General features: G+C 36.8%; 1 protein-coding gene across 6 annotated transcripts in view; it reads left to right on the plus strand.

Moving 5' to 3' along the window:
• Positions 1–15296: 15296 nt before the first annotated feature.
• LOC118270635 (soluble guanylate cyclase 88E) overlaps positions 15297–16728 on the plus strand; it is a 110534-nt gene continuing 109102 nt past the window's right edge. For 2 of the 6 annotated variants that reach the window (XM_035586322.2, XM_050698037.1), the window contains exon 1: positions 15297–15629. The gene's annotated coding sequence lies outside the window, so the exon portion shown is untranslated. The remainder of the gene's footprint in view (positions 15630–16728) is intronic. The other 4 variants (XM_035586321.2, XM_035586324.2, XM_035586325.2 and 1 more) reach the window with 3 other exon arrangements.

Below are 16728 nucleotides of genomic sequence, written 5' to 3' on the forward strand. Positions count from 1 at the left end.
GACAGGGGAAAATCATCCAATGACCGCCTTGGATGAGGCAAGAGAGAATGTCAGAAGCTTACTGACTAAAAACCACCCCGTTCCTACCAGCTTGAGCTAGAGCCCCCAATTAAGTCGTGGTTCCTCGTTGTGGCTCCAGGTTTAATTGTAGTTGGTCTACTATTCGTTTAGTCAAGTATTAGCTGTTCTAAATTCCTGACCATGTTAGATGGGATATGCCAGAAATCTATGATATAAAAATAAGTCGGGTTTTCTTTCCTGACGCTAGATAACTTCAGAACGCACGAACCGATATCCACGCTTTTGCATTCGTTGAAAAGGTCTCCGGTTCTGTGAGGTTTACAGCAAAGAAAATTAAATAAAAACGCTGGAAAATAGGGAAAATTATTGGTGGCGAAACGGAGTTCGCCGGGTTTGCTAGTATTTTATATAAAGTTTTAGCTTTAGATTTCTAAAAAGCTAAGTAAACTAGAAAGACTACAAGGCTTTTGCAAATACTGACCTTCGATGTAGCTTCGTTATCATCAGGTTTACTTTTTCTACCACAGCACTTTTTTAAGAAACCCAACATTTTCTACAGCGAGTATCCGAAAAACTGATTTATTTGTTCTTTGCCCCAACATATTTATTCGAACACCGTGTGAGATGTAACAGAGGGTGTTGTAAAAATTTCATTCTACTTGGAACAACTTTTGTATTGTTAAAGGACTTTTGTTATGATTTAATAAAATTGTTTCGTAACAATTCATTGGGAAGGTGTTTTTTGTTTTGTTTGTTGTTTTACCGATTTTCCTACGCCTACGCCCCCTTGGAATAAAGTTTTTTAAGTAACATGGAAGTATTTGTTTATTTGAAAATATAAGAAAAAAAAACATTTATTTGACAGAAGACACCGATATACTTAAAAGATAAGATAATAAACTTAAAAGAGTAAATACAAGAACAAAGAAAAAGCGGAATAGAAGAAAACAGTGAAATGAAAATACTAACAATAATTAAATATTAATAAAAACAATAGCAATGTCTATTACCACGCCAATTATTAACAGAAGCGATAAATAGAGATGTGCCACTATTATTTTATTTCAAATTGTCAATTAGGTATTTTCTTATTTCTCTGTATACTCGGAGGCAGACTTATTGTTTTCTTACCGACCAAATGTAATTTCAGCCTAATTGAACAATTACAATAAACCTGGAGCGACAACTTAATAGGCTACCAGGGCTTCGAAGCAGGAGTAGGAACGGGATGGTTTTTAGTTAGAAAGTCTCTGACATTCCCTTTTGCCTTATCCAAGACGGGAGAAGTGTTTAGATGATTACGAACATCCTTTTTCAAAAAAAGGTCCAACAATAACAAGTTTTAAATCAACTGTAAGATTGTGTCAGTGCTCTGAACCAGATTTATCCCAGATTCACAATCTTATTATCGATAAGATACTTGAAATTCCGATCGGTGGATTAATGAGAATATTTTCTGAAGTCAATCTATGAATAATATGAATAGCATTGACCTCGGAGGTGGGGATAAACAAGGGCTGGACATTGGGAATGTGGTCACGTCTGCCGTCACTCTCCGATAACCTTCTCCTGTCGCTTTTAGACTTGCATCGGTAGGTAACGATGCTTCTATGTAGACTTGGAACCTAGGAACCCACTTACAATTTATTTAAAGTTAAATCTTTGTACTCTTTAAATTCAATTTTCACTAAATAAAATAGACTAGTCTAGACAACATTAAATGCTAATCCTCGAATTATTGTTTATGTGATCCTAAAAACATAGCTTAGCTTGGAATTGTGCCCAGTATATAGCAACAGGATTGTCTATGAACGAAAATCGATTTGGTAGAAGATTGATAATTTAAACACTGTACTGAATTAATTTAATCGTGTATAATAATACAATGTTTGCTGCTCGGAGGTGAAACTAATAGTATAATAACTAAACTAGCAAAAAGTGACTTGAAACTTCGATACTACAAGCTCAACTAACTACTAACACAGAAATAAACTACAAAATATAATTAAATAAAAGACTTTATTAAGCGCAAGACGCTAGTTTCAGTGGTCTCCCTAATTTCTCCTTTGAAGCTACCAGCGATTAAGGAGAGCCGCATAAATTATGTTAAAAGCTGTTTTTCACTTTTCCATAACGTGTTAAACACTTAAAAGCCACTTAAACCTTTTAAATCTATTCATAAGATTTTGTTTTCATCATGAACCATTTTCTTAAATGTTTTGAGGGGAAATTACCTAGTTCAATGTCTTTGGTAACGGTTTTTATTAAAACGTTTCAAGTCCCAGGCCTTGGGGAATAAAAATTCTTTTACAGAAGGCAGGTAAGACAATTTGCTGATCTAGGTAGATACGTGGTATCTTAGGTAAGTACCTATGTTTGTTTTGAGAATTTTCCTTGTGTGAATTGCTAAGGTGTGAAATTCTTTGCCGTTGTCTGTGTTTCCTAATGGGTATAACCTGGGTGTCTTCAAGGCCCTAGTGAATAGGTTGCTCATGGGTAGAGGTGCTCCATCGTAGGCCGCATCATCACTTACCAGCAGGTAAAATAGCGGCCAAACGTAGACCATGAAAAGTGGTTGTTACTTTGTATATGCGCATCTCTACCTCTGCCTATCCCATTTTTGTAAGGTTGTAATATACCATACGGCGAATATAGATATTCTTATGTTATTCACACTTGGTCAATTAAAAACCAATGAAATCAGCTTAGTCATAACCTCAAAATTGTGAAAACTAATATAGTTTCAAGTTATAACTACAATAACGGTTAATAGTTCGTTTACAAAGGAAATGAGTTATCCGTTATAACACTAGAATTATTGTTTTATAGCTAATGAATTTAGAAAATAAATTCAAACTGTTATTGTTGAATATAGTGAGGCAGTAGTGCTTAAAGTTTTCTTTACCTGATGCCTTGTTCGCATTATACTAGTGTCGTAGTCCAGTGGCGAAGTACATACCCTGCTCTCTTTTTGTTTCCTATCTTCAAAGGCTATCTTCAGCAGTAAATGTCTTGTGGCTGATGATGATGATTTGTAAAGAAAACTCTGCCTGAGTTTTTTGAGAACAGTCGCGGCGTCTGAACAGTCACCGCGTCTGCGACTTTCCTATATCCTTCGAACCCTGGTGAAAAGGGGGTGTTACATTGTTTAAGTATAATAGTATAGGTACTTACCTCTTCAGTGATTCAAAAGTGATATGTTATGTTTTGTTTGAGTTACTTATTTTTACCACTGCGATTTTTTTTTACAACTAGGTAAATAGGTACTAAGTCTACAACCATCTAAAAGTGTTAGTTTAGTTAGACTCATAAGATTTTTTAGGTACAGACTTGTCTTAACGACAATCACACATGTTCATATGACCACAGGGACCCATGACGCAGACGATAGACTAACGTGCTCTCCGGAACATGAAAACTGTTGTAGAAATGGTAGTCGCAACTATCTATTTTATGGCTATAAGTCAATAAAAAGCAACGGATCACCCGCCGCCCAAATAAACTGGAAAGGAATAAATAAAGTACATTGTCGGCCTTTGGGCGTCGAAGGAATTCGTCCAGGGTTCACTTGGGCAATATGTCTCAGAAAACTGCTTTGCCATGTTGAAAGGCAATGATTAATTGGGCCTTTGTAACCTCAAGTAATAACCAAACTGCTGCTTCACGTTACGGTTTAGTTACGTGGTATTACTTAAATAGGCCTAATTCGTGCCTGGCTTTTTCAAATTCAAAACTGTGTATTAGAAACATCAAAAACGATACCTCTTCAGTGAATTAAAAGGTTTTATGAAAATAGTTTTGTTTATTACTTACAATCAGATTTTTACGTCAAATAGCTAAGACTTAAGTCTACAAATTTTGCTAAAAGTGTTGAAAATTTAGTAGACTCATTAAGAATTTTTAGGCACAGACTAGTCTTAACGACAGTTACACATGTTCAATGTTCATATGACCACAGGACCCATGACGCAGATTAGAAGAAGTACTCTGGAACATGTAAAATGTTAAAAGTGTAAAATAACTGTAAAAGAAATAAGTAACTGAATTTAAAATAGATAAATAAATAGTCAATTTATTGTAACTTAAAACGTTGACAAGTATTGTATTGTAATAATACTATGACTAAATTATTTCCTTAAATTACCTAAAAAGATAATAACGTAGACTAAAACGCGGCGCACGCTAAAAAAAGAATAAAATTGGTCATGTGTCTCTTTTAGGCGTCGAATTACTCGTCCGCATGTCACTAGGAAACGTTCCCAGAAGACTGGCCTCATTGCCACGTTGAATAGCAATGCTTATCTTTTGACTGAAGAAATAACAAGTCTTTTGGTCACGGAGCTGCGGACTACCTAGCGGGTTTACAGGGGTCCTGGCTCGGAAAGCAGCAGTAGGAACGGGGTGGTTTTTAGTCAGTAAGAGTCTGACTGACACTCCCTCTCGCCTTGCTCAAGGCGAGAGAAGTCATTGGATGATTTTCACCCCTGAAAAAAAAAAGCATTTTGGTCACTTTACTTTAGTTACTTTACTCAAATTCAAAGTAAGTTGAGAACCACATACAAAACTGTTTGGAGCGACCTCCAGACTGATATTAAACAACATTAGAATGAAGTAAAATAGTGTAATAGTCGTTTATTGTCCGTCAGCCATTGTCAGTATTGTCTTGTCTCATAATGACTTCCTTAATAAACGATACTACGTAGACTAAGACGCGGCGCACGCTTGCGATTGTGTTCGTCATGTGACCGTCTAGTCGGTGTAAGTAGTCGCTATTATGAGGTGAGTACGTGGTGTAGTTAGTTTCAATGGATGACTGGGATGAGTAATTTGGTGTTAATTTTTTATTAAGTTTTGTATTGGTAAATAAATATCGCTCTTTATGCAGACAAACAAGCAGACAGATCACCTTTTTATGGTATAAGCGGTAAACGAGCAGACGGATCACCTGATAGTAAGCAATCGCCGCCGCCCATGGACATCCGAAACACCAGAGGTGATACAAATGCGTTGCTTGGTTTTTCGGGGCTAGCAATATAAGGGTTGTTGAGAAATCGAGGATCGGGAAGATTAGGAAGGGGAGTAATTGGGCCTCCGGTAACCGCATTCACACATCAAAGCACAAGCGCCCGCAATTCACGACTGTGATGTCAGTCGATTGTGATGTGAAAAAAATTACTCGTATTCGGATTGTTGGCTTACAAATTATGGAGACGCGATTGTTTGATGTCAATATAAATGATAGTATTAGACCTTGAAACGGGATATTTACCATGTTTATTTGTGTTTATGAGTTTCCGATATTTCGGCACTGTTGCAAGCGCCATGATCACAGATGAACTGACGGAAATTCATAGACATAAATAAACATGGTAAATATCCCGTTTCAAGTTCTAATACTAGGATTAGTGACCATGTCAGTTTAAAAACTAATATAAATGATGATGAAAGTTGTAGCTGATGAAATAATAAAAACCGTTGACGTGCAATCGTGAATGTGCGCCTTACCTTAGTATTGTGTGTAGTCGCGTGCAAGCCATTGTCAATTAATTTCACTCCTAAAACGACACAATCGGCCGGCGGCCATATACACCTGTCTAATGATACATGTGCTGTAGGTAACTAGGTACCAAGTATCAAGCTTGTTTATAGTGCACACGATGTACGACACGTCTTGGTACTTTGTGAGTGAGTTGTGAGACTATTGTTAATTTTCAACCATATCTTTTTGTAATGAGGTTGAAAATAGATTTTGAGAAGGTGGTTTGCTGGAAAATCTAGTATTATATTAACTATACTTATCAACACAAATTGACTGCCTCGTTGGTCGAGTGGTCGCAAGTGCGACTGCCGAACAAAGGGTCTCGGGTTCGATTCCCGGGCCGGGCAAAGTATTGCTGGGCTTTTTTTCGGTTTTTCGAAAATTTCTCAGTAGTAGCACAGAGTCTGGAATTGTGCCCGGTATATGGCAATAGGCTCACCCCCTATTACATGGGACTTATAACACAAATGGTGAAAAGTGGGTGTATATTGTATAGTGGCAGTACGTGCCTTAATGTGCACCTCTGCCTACCCCATCGGGGATAAAAGGCGTGACGTTGTGAGTGAGTATACTTATCAACTTTTTTATGAGATAAGGAAACAAATTAATAGACAGATCACGTGGACGTACGTGATCTGCGCAGTCACTGGACACCCTTTAATGAAGAAGTCGTCGCCATTTGCAAAAATATCGTAGCCGTAAAATTGTGTATTATACCCTTACTCGTGGGTTGAAAATTGTTATTTATTTGCGCGGGAAATCGGGAAGTGACATACGTCAATCAAACTCGCTGGTTGGTTGCACACTCCTTTATATTTTTTTAAACAGGGAACAAAATAGGGAACGCGCCTGTCGCAGCCCCCGCAATCATACCAACATAAGGGCGCGTATTTGCAAAGCTTGCGTTGTGTGAGTGAGGTTACCGGAGGCCCAATTCCCCCTTCCTAATCTTCCCAATCCCCGATTCCCCAACAACCCTTAAATTCCTAACCCCCAAAAGGCCGGCAACGCACTTGTAACGCCTCTGGTGTTTCAAGTGTCCATAGGCGGCGGCGATTGCTTACCATCAGGTGATACGTCTGCTCGTTACGTGTTCCATAAAACAGGGATACTAATATAACACAAACCTAATGAGAGCTATTGTTTTTGTGTTCACTACATGACATTAAGTAATGGTTAGGTCTCGTCCGTGTTGTGCCGCCCCCTGTGGACACAACTGTAAAACTTTCCTTGATTAGTTAGCTTAGAAACTTGTATTAGTGTCTTGCTGTCGATAGGTCATTGATGTTCACATTAAAAATTATATTATAATTGTATTATAACTTTCGTGAGGTATACTAATTATAACTAGTAGTGTACTAGTAGCAGTGCAACACAGTCGAGTCGCGGCGTCGTGTGTCGCGGAATGCTACTCATGAATATGAGCCTCTAGCATGGCTTGAAACTAGTTGAGTTCCTCTTCAACCAGTTACGTGAGTAAACCGATAACATTAATACGTTCACTGCCACCATTATTTTTTTGAAGTTCATAGCGATGCCGCCCTATAAAACCACGCGGACATGCCAGATTATGTACCTACTGAGAATTTCAAAAGGCAATTTTGGGTAATTTTTGGAAATATCACTAAAACATTTAGGACACGCCTGGCGTGTTCGAGGCGTAGTTATAGAAATTCGCAAGAATACGCTTGGCGTGTCGCCGGCATTGAACGTATTAACGAGTACTGTTATGTCTTTTCATATTATAGCTGAAAAGGTGTTATCTATTTGCTACTTTCTGTTAAAAAAATCACGAAAAAATGTATTTTTGTTCTTAAAAATATGGTTAGGTAAACTACGCCAGCTCTCTTATACATAATATCTTCTTTTTATTCGATTTCCAGTTTTATTCCAAAACTGTAAGGCTGATATTAAATTGTTCAGTGTCTATACATATGTGTAGATAGGTACAAACACAACTTATTTCATTCAAACTTTACGGTACTTTTGTTTGAAACGAAGTTTTCACTCGGATGCCTTTGAAATATAAACTAACTTAACAGGTTTAATATTTTAGGTAAAACAGTAACACACGCGTGGATTTCTTGGAATCCGACCTAAAGTAGCGAAATTATGTTTTGTGGGCGAGTTTAGATGAAAAGAGGGTAAATATCAAAGGATGTTTCGTATATGTGTATCTATACACATATATTACTATGTGCTACTACAATTATAAATGTAGTGAGATTAAGGTTCGATTCACATCTGACGGAACATGCGTCGTGTATTATCAGTCGCGTAACGCCAGTACAGATAAACGTATGAGTCTGACACTCCCTCTCGTCTCATCTAAGGCGAAAGAAGTCATTGGATGATTTTCCCCCTTAAAACAAAGAACAGATAAACGTATAGAAAAGAACTTAACCGTGCACACTCGACTGATGATACGTTAGTGCGACCGATTATACGTACGACGTAAACGCCAGATATGAACCGACCCTAAGATTAAATTTTGACGTCGAAGGTCAGCATTTTGTCAATATTAAGTAAAGCTATGGGAGACCTAACGCCTACTCCTCAAAAGCCAACGACGTACTTGCAACTCTGATGTTGCGGGCTTGCATGGCCGATTACCACTTACCATCAGTTAATCGGTCAATCGGTTCCTTTGGTACCTATCCTTTATTGTCTGATGATAAGCGATTGGAAATGTGCCCGGTATATGGCAATAGGCTAACCACCTGGGACTTACAACATCAATTATGAAAAGTGGGTGTACATTGCACAGTAGCATTACGTGCCGTAATGAGCACCTCTGCCTACCTCTTCGGGGATAAAAGGCCTGATGATGATGATGATGATAAGCGATAATACACCCTATATACATATTTAAAAATTGATTGATGAATTAAGAAATTATGTTCCGATATATTTTGTAGATTTCGATTCACAATTTGAAACGTAAATAATGACGAGGAGCGAGCCAAGACGTCACTGCTCCGATTATTTCAGTCATTAATTGTTATTTTTGGCAAACCGCGGCGCACGAGTGGGATTCTGATTAATTTTCTGGCTTTCTGAAGTAATATCTTTATAATTTGTATAATTATATTATGTATAGAAAGAAAGAGTATAGTTATATCCCGGAGCTGCGGTCGAAAAGCAGTAGTAGGAACAGGATGGTGTTTAGTCAGTAAGAGTCAGTAAGGTGGGAGAAGTAGTCGGATGATTTACCCCCCTTTAAAATAAACCGGTAGATGATACCAGAATAGAATCACTAAACCTACTATCTCCCTTCGTAAGTACGGGTTTAAGGACTAAGGAAGTACTCATGACCGGGCAGCATTTTTAAAGTGCCGTCTATAAACTGTGAAGATTATGGCAAACTATTTTATTTAACCTTCTGCCAGGAGCTGTGCCCGCATTCGCTTGGTATAAAACGTACCCTATCACCCAAGTCAGCTCTTACCCTGAACGTGTACCAAATTTCATCTAAATCCATTCTGTAGTTTCAGCGTGATTGAGGGACAAACGTCAAAGCGTCGCTCATAAAATGAAAACTGGAAACTATTGTAATGTACCTACCTAGTATAACATTTTATTATAACTTTCGTAAGACATACTAAATTAATTATCATATTATCGGCTTACTTACGTAACTGTTTGACGAGGAACTCGACTAGTTTCAAGCTATGCTAGAGACTCATATTCATGAGCAGCATTCCGCGACATATGACGCGGCTATTGTCGCGGAAGTAATTAATTTAGTACAACATTCCTGCATGAAAACGTTGCGAGATTCGTAAAGCTCTACCTATACGTTTGAAAAATAATAGTCGTGATGTTATGTGCCTAGATATTTCATGTTCATTGATCTGAAAGATGGAAAAATGTTTTCTGAGAAAGAGGGATGATTCCCAGGTAAGGTAAAATTGTTGTTGACTATTTTATAGGTGTGAAGTTCGTAGTATTGCTTATTTGCTTCGGTGGGAAAATTTCTAGTAGTTTTTATTGAGGAACAAGTAATTCATAGAATTATTTGTTTGCTTTTAATATCGCTCTTCAGAATTTTACTCTTCTAATTCCAGGGAAGGTTTTAAAGGTAAGAAAATAATGTTTGAGGCTTTACGAAGTTTGCCGGGTCAACTAGTAATTACTGTTTTATATTTAGATACAGAGGACTGTATCTAAATATTATTATGCAGGAGCATAGTAATATTTCGTTAATTAAATAAACAAAAAATATTACAACAGTACAAAATAACAAAACCACAACATCTGCGACGAAAGCCTACAAAGTATGAAAAAAGTTAAAACATAAGGGCAAGTACACACTACAGCGTGTCAAAGCAAACAATATGTCTAAAAACTTTGTAGGCACGTCGGCGGTTAGACAAAACGAAATGAACAAGTAAGTACAAGTTATTGGGCTAAGCTCTTAGCTCGAACTAGCTTAACCGCTACATATTGTTACGTTTAACTTAGATTGGTAGAAGCCACGTATATTCTAATAAACTGTACCCTTAGTATTTAGGGTGTCCCAAAAAAATAAAAGTCGTTATTTTTGAACGCATACCCTCTAATTATTTTAGAATAGTGTCAACATACATGTAAATAAAGTTTCATACACCTAGAAGCACAGCAACCCGTGCCGACTTGCCTTGATACATGTCAGTACTAGCATTTTTTGACGCGTCGGAGTTATCGTATCGCAGTGCTTGTTATTACTTGTTTTATTTATTGGTAAACATATTGTTTTCGTTTAGTCAAGATGTCAGGGGTATTAACCCCTTGACTAGCAGTTCTAAAAAGTGCATATTCTCATAGGTGATGTAAAACATCAAATTACCGGTTCGAAATTGCCGTCCAATGGCCAAGTATTGGCAGTTTTGTTTTACAACATTTGCGAAGACAATATAATCAATGAAAGTGCAAACCTAATTATTCGTGAGTGCATTATTTATTGGGAAAAAGCCCGTATATTAACTAAATCATTACCTAACTATGTTAAGAAGCTACTAACCTTGCACCAAGTTTGGAGAGATCTACACAAAAAATGCGAACAAAACGCAAGACTTATTTAAACGGCATCGTCAAGTTTATTTCTAATTTTGTCAATTTATTTGACATTGCATATCAGATTCGATGCTTAATAAAGATAAATGAAGATAGGATCTTCTTGCAGCGACAAAAAGAGTCTGGCAGGCCTGGTCAATTAGTTGGAGTGGACAAAAACCGGAGCCTCGGTAAACTCGCTAGGTATGCCGCAGCTCCGGATCAGGTATCAGCCCTACTGGGCCCCATCTGTGGTGGTCTGATGGCTCTTTGTGCTGCACGGGTCTGGTTCTGGTCGGCCGACGAGCAACCTTTTGCTCGCCGTCCGTAGACCCACACTTACGGTGGCCAGAGATCGTTGCGCGATTCCTGACGCCCGGAGTGCCTCTCGCGACGGTTGGGTCTTGAGGAGGTTCGTTTCCTTACGCGTCCCGCTTCTTCCTTAGCTAGCATGACTGCTTTGCAGAAGGAGGAGATCGCATCCCAGTTTCCCTCGCTCCGCACCATGGATTGAACCAATGTCGGACGCGAGAGGTCGCAGTCGCCGAGCACATCCCTGAGGACATGGGGGTGCTCAGCCATTACAGGGCATACGGCCACCTGGACACCAATATATTCCAACGTGTCCTTCAGGCGGTCACTATTGAGGCACTTGGACTCAACATTGACGATTATTCCATATGTAACTCCTCCAAAAGCAAAGTCTTGTCCGATCATTTTAAAATTGATGACAGTTTCCTACACTAGGTCCTATTAATGGTCAAAGAATGCTATTTTTCTACAAGTAAAGGCACAAATGATAATACTGAAAGCCGTTAATGATAAAGCCAATGAGGGAGCAGACAAATTAATGCAAGATTTCCACGAAAAAAATCACACTTGAAGAGGAACAAAAACATTGCGCACAGGAACACTGACTGAAATATCCTGACTATGGAAAAATGCCATTAAAAAGGAAATTTTATATAAAATATTATTTTAATAATAAATAAATATTTAAAATAATAAAAAATATTAATTTATGACATTGAAGCTAACTTTAAGTGATTTTCTTTATAATCTCCATACAAATTTTTTCGTGAAACTTTGACATCAAGTCGGCACGGGTTCCCGTTATCCGATACCAATGATATTTTTTATTTTAGTTGTTATGGTCAAATAGAAAAAATATAGAGGGTATGCGTACTTAAAATCGAAAAAAAATTTTTCGCCCTTGTCAGCTGGGACACCCTACAGTTAGTATGAGTTCGCTTTACGTTTAAAGTAATATAAAAACGAGAGCACGTTCGCTGATTGGCCAGCTCGAATGAACCGGGCGCCGAACGTGGCCGAACGCTCTCGTCTTTGCGTTTTCGTTCAACATAAAGCAAACTCGTACTAAGGGAACTGATCATTGGTTAGTAATAAATATTTCTCTAAATATAGATAGTATTTTGCCGTAATTTCCAGGCTTGGCAGACGGGTTGGACATTGCAGTTTAAAAGGTTCAGTTTTATCAGCGAGCAGCTTTAAAGCGATACAGTCAATTTATTTTTGTTTGTCACCGTTGTAAGGTAATACAGGCAAAACAAGAAAAACTTAAAAAAAAAATACATGCAGCAAAAAGACCAGGGCGCAGCTAAAATGCCGTAGCCCGAGCACGACGGCTCAAGTCTCGGCGCTGATTTTCAGCACTAGTCAGTTAAATACAACAAAATAATAATTATAACAATTCTACCACAACAACGATATTTCGGAGCATCAATCAATTGAGAAAAAATAAATAAAAATTGGTACAATATTTTACAGAATAATAATAAAATTAGAACAAAACATTTAAAATACATACTCACTTAGTCGGTGTTTCTTGCAAGTTATCCTAAACGACCATTTTTTGGATCTATTTATTTTCCAAATTACAAAAAAATAAACCGACTTCAGTAAAAAAGTTAAAAATAACTTTATTTCGGAAGTCGGTGTTTCTCGGTATTATTTGTTTGTTACACCGACTTCCGAAATTAAAGTTATTTTTAACTTTTTTAGTGAAGTCGGTTTATTTTTTTGTAAAAAGTATTTTATTTCACACTTTTTAGTTGCGATACTCAGTATCGCAACTAAAAAAGGCGGTTAAAATTCTCTATTTCAATAACTACTTTATTTATTTGTATTGTCACAGTCACTTAATTAACTTTATTGTGATTTCTATGTGAGTATGAAGTTCTATTGGCTATTTCTGGTCTTCTTCATCAGTTCCACCTCTTCAAAGGTTACTTTTTGACTGTAATTGCTTCAATTCTAGATGAATATACCAAAATCACTATACAATGTGATAGGGGCGAGACTTCTAACCCGTTAAGGCTGAATACTACATCTAATTTTAACGACAAAAGTCCTGGGTCGGAGGGGTCGAATCCCCTCCCCCTAAAAATTATGGCCATTTTAATATTTTGTTTACTTTTTTTGATATCAAAGGTTGTATGCGTCGTAGAAACAAAAAAAAGACGACAAACGGTAGCTAATAACCTTGGCTAACTAATTCATTACTTTTTTCATATGTTTGATAATGTTTTGGTGAGAAAAAAAATAATTTGTGAATTATTCTTACCGAAAAAATCACTATTTTCCTATACTTTCAATTAGGGGTTCAACCCCCCATATTATTTTTTTTGTCGATAAAATTAGATGTAGTACTCAGCCTTAACGGGTTAGAAGTCCCACGCCTATCACATTGTATAGTTCCCTATAATATTTGAGGAGTTCCCTCGATTTCTCTAAGATCCCATCATCAGATCCTAACTTGGTGACAATGGGACCACCTCAGAACTATCTACTTTCGAACAAAAAAGAATTTTGAAAATCCGTCGACAATTGACGGAGTATAACTTTATTGTGATTTCTATGTGAGTATGAAGTTCCATTGGCCATTTCTGGTCTTCTTCATCAGTTCCACCTCTTCAAAGGTTACTTTTTGACTGTAAATGCATCAATCTATATATTAATACGTGATGCAAAAACTTTGGACCGCTTTTTACGAAAATTGCGCGGACGTAGGAGCATAAAATTTGGTACACTTATAGTTTATGTGTAGGAGAAGTGCAGGACGCTAATATTTTTCAAAAATAATGCTTATAAAGTACATTAAATTAATAAATAAAACCTTACACACACATGCATAGTATCTGATCGTATTTGACAAAACGTCAAAATCGATAGACATTGCGATGATATTGACGTCTCATATGAATAGAGTTTTATAAAAGAGTTTGTTTGAGTTTGAGTTAAATAAAAATTATCCTTGAACGTATGTTAAGTGGTATTGTAAATTAAATCGTATATGGTTGAATTTCAACCACCAGGCGACCACTAGTTCTAGATGAATATACCAAAATCACTATATAGTTCCCTATAATATTTGAGGAGTTCCCTCGATTTCTCTAAGATCCCATCATCAGATCCTAACTTGGTGACAATGGGACCACCTAAGAACTATCTACTTTCGAACAAAAAAAGAATTTTGAAAATCCGTCGACAATTGACGGAGTACTCGATGAACAAACATACAAAAAAAAAACATACAAACAGCCCAACATAGTACCTCCTCCTTTTTGTGAAGTCGGTAAAAATAAAATTAAATAGTTTAAATCTGTCAAGTAAGGAATCCTTCAATTAAAAAAGTGTTCTTGCAGTCACGGAATGAAAAAGTAATTTGCTACTAACACCGCAGGGAGATAGTTTTCTTAGGAATTTTCATTGGTTACCATGGCAACGCGATTGCTAATGGAAACAGTATCAACTCTAGCTTGCATTGAAACTAATTCTGCGAAAAAGAAATTGTTTTGATGTGGAGAAAGTGCACTGGGAAGGAAATTTCAAAAGCTTTGTCACTACATATTTATAACCGCGCCTTATTCTTTGAAGAGGGGTAGGTAGAGATGCATGCTTTTAATATAAGACAAACTTTCTACCAACTATGTTATGAGTTAATTTAATCAAGTCGAAGTTTTCTTAATAACCAAACAATACTAATATCTTTTCTTCTCCTCTAATTGTTTCTTTACGACCTTTACGACGCAACGAAATAAATCATTATTTCCTTGCGGTATCAAGACAGTTATTCATGTCTCTTGGACGCGTCGAACTTCAGTGTTCCGGTGTTTTCATGGTTGTATCTACTGTAGATCCTAGATTACAGGAGTTACAGTGGTTTGGCAGGTTATAGCGGGCTTGTCCCATAAAAAGACACTTAATAATAGATTGCGAGCGAAACTGAGATCCATTGCTTAGTCACCATTAGGGTTCATATGAAAAAAATAATAACCAATCTCATACTTCATTAAATCCAATTATCATTTCGAATGCCGGAAATCTATACTAATACCCGTGTTTGGGACAAAACATAAATGTAAGTTATAATTATTTTATTAATAGAATAGGAAATAGGGTCAGTAGTTTGTTTAATCTAAAAATACCTAGTATAATATTTTCCTCTATAATGTTCTATCTTTTCTCTTCCTGTATGTTTGACAATTTTAAACTAACGATGACAACTACATCATAAATTACCCATCCCGGTAAATAGGTATGTACTAAAAATAAACTAATTCCATTGTCGAAAAGTGTAATTAACTACGTAGAAATGTCGTCACAATTAGCAGCGTCCATTACGTTCCTAAATTACGCGGGTATAAGCAATTTCATCGCGGCTGCATCGCGCCTGCGGTACTGGGAGAGTTCGTACCGCGCGAACTTTGCAAGGATCGCGATGACAGTCGACCGCTAGCCGCGTTACGCGGCAGTCTACTCCCACCCTTATATTCGCCGACCGGGAAATACTTTCGTACGCGGGAATTTCAAATAAAGAATGAGTTCGTTGTGGTTCTTGTGTTGCGAATAAATATTTGAATGTTTATTTTTTTTTTATTTGTAGCAAAGAGTTTTGTTATGTACGGTTTGTTGTTGATGGTGCTGTGTATGTGATTTTTTGTCGAAACGTTACTGTCTGTCTGCCTGAAAGGGAAAAGTTTTGGTGTTTTTTTTTCTGGAAGCAGAAAATAAGGTAAGTTTATTTATTGTGTTATTATTTTTATTAAATTCATCGGAATTTTGGTTTTGCAGGCCGATTCACTTATAATATTTTTCGATAGTTTCAAATTGTGACAATAAAAAGAAAATACTGAATTTGTAAACTTTATACCCACCCATATACCATAATGACAAAAAATATTTTTTGAAACCTTCATCATATTAAATAAATCCAACTAAGTATACCATAAATCGATAAGTAATAACAGTTCCAATAATCGTCGATCAATTTTCACGTACGTTTCAATCCAAAATAATAATTATCTAATGGCAATCAGTCGTGTTAATAAAAAGGCGGCAACTAGCATCATGACGTCACATCGTAAAGGATAATGGACGCTTGTCTGTCAGTTCCGGCGAAGCCAAGGTCAAGTTTTTGTCCACAGATTATAAGTACGTGACGATTATAATCTCAGTTTTTAAAAAAGGAAAGAGTAGCTATGCCATTAATAAATCGTATTGACTTTTTTATTTTATCGTTCTTAAATAAAGAATAGGTACCGTACTTTTCGGTTTTCCGTCTACGTAGAAATGTGGTTTTAACTTTTTTTTTTATTTATTAAGGATGTTATTTTGATTTTGGGAAATTCAGAGCTTCATAAATATCTTTAGTGACGTAAGATATATTTATTTTTTATTGTGGTAGGTTTTCACACTAACACTTCTAGTGTTTACCTTTAACTGTTTCTGTTTAATTCCGTCTTCCTTATTTGAAATATGTTACCTTTTTTCTCATTAGTTTGGGTACACTAACATTTTCTCCTGTGTCGTGGGTACGTTTACAAACATACAATTTCACATACACATGACATCCGAAACAAACAAAGAGTTGGTTAGTGCGGGAATGGAATCCGCTACACGGTGCGCGGCAACCGATTGCTCAGCAATTTTTTTATTTTTGGAGAGGACCACTTGTAGTTCAGTAAGCTAAAGTTGTTAACTATTTAACCGGACTATCGCTGTGATGGCCACTAACTACAAGCTGCCCAGCCACCGCACCAAACCGTGCACTCAATTCTCTATCTAGTACTCTAATTTCAGAAAATCCTTTATTGAATATTCCTCTAACTTAT

Source organism: Spodoptera frugiperda, chromosome 13 (genome assembly GCF_023101765.2).
Source record: "Spodoptera frugiperda isolate SF20-4 chromosome 13, AGI-APGP_CSIRO_Sfru_2.0, whole genome shotgun sequence".
NCBI classification, from domain to species: Eukaryota; Metazoa; Arthropoda; class Insecta; order Lepidoptera; family Noctuidae; genus Spodoptera; species Spodoptera frugiperda.